Source organism: Trichosurus vulpecula, chromosome 2 (assembly GCF_011100635.1).
Source record: "Trichosurus vulpecula isolate mTriVul1 chromosome 2, mTriVul1.pri, whole genome shotgun sequence".
NCBI classification, from domain to species: Eukaryota; Metazoa; Chordata; class Mammalia; order Diprotodontia; family Phalangeridae; genus Trichosurus; species Trichosurus vulpecula.
This window is the reverse complement of record NC_050574.1, coordinates 268,328,517-268,335,848: the sequence shown is the minus strand read 5'-3', so window position 1 is coordinate 268,335,848 and position 7,332 is coordinate 268,328,517.

Sequence of the window (7,332 nt, the reverse complement as noted above, 5' to 3'; positions counted from 1 at the left end):
ATTTTCAAATATTTATTAAGTATCTGCTATGTACCAGACTAGGTAGCTAGGTGGTGGTGTAGTGGACAGAGTGCCAGGCCCAGAGTCAGGAAGACTGACCTTCCCGAGGTCAAATCTGGCCTCTGAAATTTAATAGCTATGTGATTCTATGCAAGTCACTTAACCCTATTTGCTTTAGTTTCCTCATCTGTCCAACAAGCTGGGGAAGGAAATAAGAAAACCGCTCTGGTATCTTTGCCAATAAAACCCCAAATAGAGTCACAAAGAGTTGGACACAACTGAAATGACTGAGCAACCACATTGTACCAGACATCACACTACATGCTAATGATACAAAAATGGAACACACTCTGCCCTCATATTTCACTAGGGGAGCCAACATGTGTATAAGGATATACAAGATAAAATATAAAGTAAATATTTCTAGAGGGAAGGAAGCTAGGATGTGGGGGGATCAGGAAGAGCTTTCATGTAAAAGGTGGCATTTGACCTGCTCTTTATAGGAAATAGGTTTCTAAGAGATAGTGAGTGAGTTTCAAGTCTGGAAGATAGACTGGCCCCAAAGAGTATAACTAAGAACAATGGGTTTTTAAAAAAATGTTGCTGAGTCAAGATGTAAAATCTTAAGATGAAAAAAAAAGTCACAATTTATAACAATTTTGGGAGTTAACCTCTCCATGTTGGTAATGGAGGTATTCATAGGAGATATTCAAGGAAAGTCTGAATGACTTCTTTTAGCTATGTTGTAGAAGGAATAATTGTTCAAATACGGGTTGGACTTAGATGGTCTCTGAGGTTCTGTGATTCTGTGTTACTGATCTCCCACCTCCTTGAAGGTCTGACAAAGCATGAGACTTTGGAATACTAGATAAGCCTTCTCATCTCAGTGGAGGAAGCTTCTGATAGAGGTACCTCCTGCTTTTCACCGGGATGCATTCCTGCCTTCACTGTAATGATGCAGATACTACTAGCTTCCCCTTCCAAAGTGTTATTTATTTGGTGCTCAGTCCTTGGACCCCAGTCAGTCATAACCACAATATGATCAATATGTCATAAAACAAACAAAAAACTATAAACATCTTGTTATGTTTAAAATAGTGAAATTGTACCATGCCTTATGAAAGGAACATAAACACATCCGTACAGGTTAAACAGGAAATCCCAAGTGATACACGTTGAGTAGGTTTTACTGAATTATAAATACGATCTAAAGTGAACATGATGGCTAGAATCACAATAGAAGAGTTTGGGGGGAACAGTTGGATCATGCCAGCTATTTTTATAAAAGCTTTCCAACAAAGTTGAAGGTGCTTTTTTTCCTTCATTCCAGCCAACCCTGGATATTCTTTAAAGTGCTATAGGAGTGTTTAAGTTGGCTGGTTGTTGATGGTAGTGTTCCTCCTACTGAGGAGGACCATATTCCCTACCCCTTCACTTTGTTTAAAGGTGCTGCTCATGACCACATCAGACTAAAAGCTATCAGTGTACCATATAATGACAAAATCATAAGCAGAGCACAATCTTTAAAAAATGGATCTTAGAAATATTTCTCACAGACTTGTCAGCTGGGATGGAGCAGAACGAGCCCAGCCCCAGGATGTGAAACAGTGTAAGGTGAGGGCTGTATGTCCTTGCCTACAACTAGGGTCTTTCTTTTGGCTCTGATTGAAGCAACCTACTTGTCTAGAGAAAACTGTGAGTGAAATTCATCTCCCTGGTTTTAAGATACAAAAGTTTTGCCAATTCATCTGTCTTTCATCCCTTTCCTGTACATACTTTGGCTTGTGTCTGGGAGAAGCAAATGTAATTGTCCTAAAATCCATTCTATTTTTGTCTCTTCACAAGATCAGTTGTGAGTTACTTATCAGATTGACTAATATGACAGAAAGGAAAATGATAAATGTTGGAGAAGATGTGGGAAAATTGGAATACTGATGCATTATTGGTGGAGTTGTGCAGTAATCCAACCATTCCGGAGAGCAATTGGGAACCATGCCCAAAAGGCAACAAAACTGTGCCTCCCTTTTGATCCAGCAATACCACTACTAGGTCTATGTCCCAAAGAGATCATAAAAAGGGGGAAAACCCACCCCAGCTCTTTGGTGGTGGCAAAGAATTGGAAATAGAGGAGATACCCATCAGTTGGGGAATGTTGAATAAGTTGTGCTATATGATTGTAATGGAATATTATTGTGCTGTAAGAAATGACACGCAGGATGATTTCAGAAAAACTCGGAAAGACCTATATAAGCTGAAGCTGAGTGAAGTGAGCAGAACCAGGAGAACATCATATACAGCGACAGCAACATTGTGCAATGATTAGCTATGAGAGACTTAGCTCTTGTCAACAATACAATCACCCAAGATAATTCCAAAAGACTCATGATGGAAAATGCTATTCGCATCCAGAGAAAGCACTATGGAGTCTGAATGCCATACTATTTTCACTTTTTCTTATTTTTGGTTTTTTCTTTCTCATGGCTTTCCCCTTTTGTTCTCAGTCTTTCACAACATGACTAATGTGGAAATACATTTAACATGATTGTACGTGTATAACATGTATACCAAATTGCTTGCTATTTTGGGAAGGGGAAGGAGAGAGAGGGAGAAAATTTTGGAACTCGAAATTTTACAAAAATGAATGTTGAAAACTATCTTTACGTGTAATTGGAAAAAATAAACTACTATTAAGGAAATAAAATACAGGGTATAGAATTGTGAAAAAAAGAGTAGTTGTGATTCATAAATATCATTATAAACAACTGAGATATACTGATGCTTAAAAGTTTTGGATTAAAATATATTTTTTTAAAAAAAGATATTGCAAGACAAAAGAAAATGTATCAACATTTGATGAGTCAAAGCACACTATGGATTCCCAGGAGATCATGGAACTACCTCAAAATATTCTTGAAAGGTTGAAAGAAATATGAATTGTAAAAGCAGAATTTATGGCCTACACAGTAGAAATAATTGGCAGAATAGAAAAACTTGAATCCACGTTAGTGAATGTCTCCAAAGAAATAAGAGAACAGCTGAACGAGAATACAAATGCAGAAGTAAGGCAGTTAGATAGCTAGAACACTGGACCTAGAGTCAGAAGGATCTGAATTCAAATCTAGCCTCAGACACTTCCTGGCTGTGTGGCTCTGGGCAAGTCATTTAGCCTCTGTTTGCCTCAGTTTCCTCATTTGTAAAACGGTGTAAAACCTCAAGGTTGTAGTAAAGATAATCTATGTAAAGCACTTAGCACAGGGTCTGGCACATAGTAGGTGCTATGTAAGTGCTTATTCCCTCCTGCCTTCCAACTGAGGAACAATCTGAAAGAAGAAAAGTAAAAAAACAATAATTTTAAAAGAACATACAATCTTTATATGAACAAAAACATTAATCTCCAAGATAAGATACACAGAGAACTTAAAGATCAGATGTCTTTCAGAAGAACACAGCAAACCAAAAAAAGTAAATACCAAAATACAAGAAAACTGCTGAGAAGTTTGGAACACAGAAAACGAAATTCCAATCAAAGAATCCACAGGTCACCTCCAGAACAACAACAAAACTATGCTGCAAACTCCAAGATATAGTGACTAAATTTAACAATTCCAATGAGAAACAACAAATTACATAAGTGACTAGGAGAATGAGTTTCAAATATAAAGGAAAGACGAGTATTCTACAGCCACCAAAAAACACAGAAAGGAATTAAATAATGTCTCCCAAAAAGCAAAGGAGCTCAAGATGCAATACAATTTGGAATTATACAAATAAAGTGACAAAAATGCTCATAGTGGAGATTCTATTACTAGGCTTATGCCCCAAGAAGGCCATTGATAAGAAAAAAGTGCCCACACATCCCAAAATATTTTTTAATTATTATTTATTTATTTAATATGTTTAGTTTTCAGCATTGATTTCCACAAGAGTTTGAATTACAAATTTTCTTCCCATTTCTACCCTCCCCCCCACTCCAAGATGGCATATATTCTGATTGCCCCATTCCCCAGTCAGCCCTCCCTTCTGTCACCCCACTCCCCCCCATCTCCTTTGCCCTTTTTGTAGGGCAGGATAGATTTCTGTGCCCCATTCCCTATATATCTTTATTTCCCAGTTGCATGCAAAACCAACTTTTTTTTTGAGCATCTGCTTTTAAAACTGAGTTCCAAATTCTCTTCCCTCTTCCAACCCACCCTCCCTAAGAAGGCAAGCAATTCAACACAGGCCTCATGTGTATCATTATGTAAAACACTTCCACAATAATCATGTTGTAAAAGGCTAACTATATTTCCCTTCATCCTATCCTTTCCCCCTTCATTCAGTTTTTTCCCTTGACCCTATATTTTTTCAAAAGTGTTTGCTTTTGATTACCTCCTCCCACTATCTGCCCTCCCTTCTATCATCCCCCCTTTTTTATCCCCTTCCCCCTACTTTCCTATGGGGTAACATACCCAATTGAGTGTGCATGTTATTTCCTCCTCAAGTCAAATCTTTTGAGAGCAAGATTCACTCATTCCCCCCCACCTGTCTCCTCTTCCCTTCCAACAGAACTGCTTTTTCTTGCCACTTTTATGTGAGATGATTTACTCCATTCTATCTCTCCCTTTCTCCCTTAATTTAATTTTATTTTTTTAGATATCATCCCTTCATATTAAACTCACCCTGTGTCCTCTGTGTGTGTGTGTGTGTATTCCCTTCAACTAATACTGAGAAAGGTCTTATGAATTACACACATCATCTTTCCAAAACAGTTCAACTTTAGTAAGTCCCTTATGATTTCTCTTTCTTGTTTACCTTTTCATGCTTCTCTTGATTCTTGTATTTGAAAATCAGATTTTCTATTCAGCTTTGGTCTTTTCACTGAGAAAGCTTGAAAGTCCTCTTTTATTGAAAGTCCATATTTTGCCTTGGAGCATTATACTTAGTTTTGCTGGGTAGGTGATTCTTGGTTTTAATCCTAGCTCCTTTGACCTCCAGAATATCATATTCCAAGCCCTTCAATCCCTTAACGCACAAGCTGCTAGATCTTGTATTGTGCTGATTGTGTTTCCACAATACTCAAATTGTTTCTTTCTGGCTGCTTTGCAATATTTTCCCCTTGACCTGGGAGCTCTGGAATTTGGTGACAATATTCATAGGAGTTTTCTTTTGGGGATCTTTGGATTCTTCCAGTTTCCATTTTACCCTCTGGTTCTAGATTATCAGGGCAATTTTCCTTGATAATTTCTTGAAAGATGATGTCTAGGCTCTATTTTTTATCATGGCTTTCAGGTAGTCCAATAATTTTTAAGTTATCTCTCCTGGATCTGTTCTCCAGGTCAGTGGTTTTTCCAATGAGATATTTCACATTGTCTTCCATTTTTTCATTCCTTTTGTTCTGTTTTATAATATCTTGATTTCTTATAAAGTTGCTAGCTTCCACTTGCTCCAATCTAATTTTGAAGGTGTTATTTTCTTCAGTGGTCTTTTGGACCTCCTTTTCCGTTTGGCTAATTCTGCCTTTCAAGGCATTCTTCTCCTCATTGGCTTTTTGAAGCTCTTTTGACATTTGGGTTAGTCTATTTTTGAAGGTGTTATTTTCTTCAGTATTTTTTTGGGTCTCCTTTAGCAAGTTGTTGATTTGTCTTTCATGGTTTTCTTGCATCACTCTCATTTCTCTTCCCAGTTTTTCCTCTACTTCTCTTACTTGGTTTTCCAAATCCTTTTTGAGCTCTTCCATGGCCTGAGACCAGTTCATATTTTTCTTGGAGGCTTTTGATGTAGGCTCTTTGACTTTGTTGACTTGTTCTGGCTGTATGTTTTGATCTTCTTTGTCACCAAAAAAAAGATTCTTGAGTCTGAGTCCTTTTTTGCTGCCTGTTCATGTTTCTAGTCAACTACTTGACCTTTGAGCTTTTTGTCAGGGTATGACTGCTTGTAGAGTACAGAGTACTTTGTCCCAAGCTTTCAGGGCTGTGCTGCTATTTTCAGAGCTACTTTTACTCCACTGACACCACAAACTGCCACAGAAGTGCTCCTCCTCCCCCAAGAACCGCCAACCAGGATCACGACCCAGATCCAAGCAGGGCACAGCAAGAGAACCTGCCTCTGCACCAGCAAAGTGCTCCTTGCATTCCTGCTCCAATCCGCCACTTGATTCCTCCCACTGTGTGAGCCAGGGACTCCAGAAGCAGCTGACGCTGGAGCTCTGGAAGCAGCCGCAGGAGCTTCCTGCTGCTGCTGCCCCACTACCACCACCACAGCACCACCTCCGCCACCCCCAGGGCTGGGGCCAGACTGCTCTCATCCCATTCCAGCAGTTTTTCCACTAACCTGCTCCGTGGACTGGCATTTCTGGGTTGAAAAGTCTGGTAACTGCCACAGCTCAATGATTCATGGCCCTCAGGACTGCTCCGCCTGACTCCTGGTCTGGTTGGTCCTGGCGCAGCCCATGCTGGGCTGCGTCACTTCCAGCACCATGTGATAGACCCTTCCCAGTGACCATTCAGGCTGTCCTAGGCTAGAGACCTGCTTCCCTCTGCTATTTTGTGGGTTCCACAGCTCTAGAATTTGTTCAGAGCCATTTTTATGGGTGTTTGGAGGGATTTGAGGGAGAGCTTAAGCAAGTCCCTGTTTTCCTGCCACCATCTTGGCTCTGCCCCCACAATCCTTTTTTTTAAGTCTATTTAATATTTTATTTTTCCTCAATTACATGTAGAAACAATTTTAAACATTCATTTTTTCCCCAAATTATCCTTTCCCTTCCCTCCCACCTCATTGAGAAGGCAAGCAATTTGATATAAGTTATACATGTGCAGTCATGCAAAATATATTTCCATATTAGTCATGTTGTGAAAGAAATCACAGACCTATCCCCCCAAGAAAACAAGAAAAAGAAATGTTTTTTTAAAGTATGCTTTGATTTGCATTTAGATTCCATCAGTTCTTTCTATGGAGGTGGATAGCATTTTTCATGATAAATCTTTCATAATTGTCTTGGATCATTGTATTGCTGAAAACAGCTAAGTCATTCACAGTTGATCATCATACAATATTGATGTCACTGTATAACATTCTCCTGGTTCTGCTCATTTCACTTCACATTAGTTCATCTAAGTCTTTCCAGGTTTTTCAGAGAGCACCTTGCTCATCATTTTTTATAGTACAATAGTATTCCATCACAATCATATACCACAACTTGTTCAGCCCTTCCCCAGTTAATGGGTATCCCCTCAATTTCCAATTGTTTTCACCACTTAAAGAGCTGCCATAAATTTTTTGTACATACAGGTTCTTTTCCTTTCTTTAAATCTCTTTGAGATACAGACCTCTTAGGCTCAAAGGGTATGCACAGTT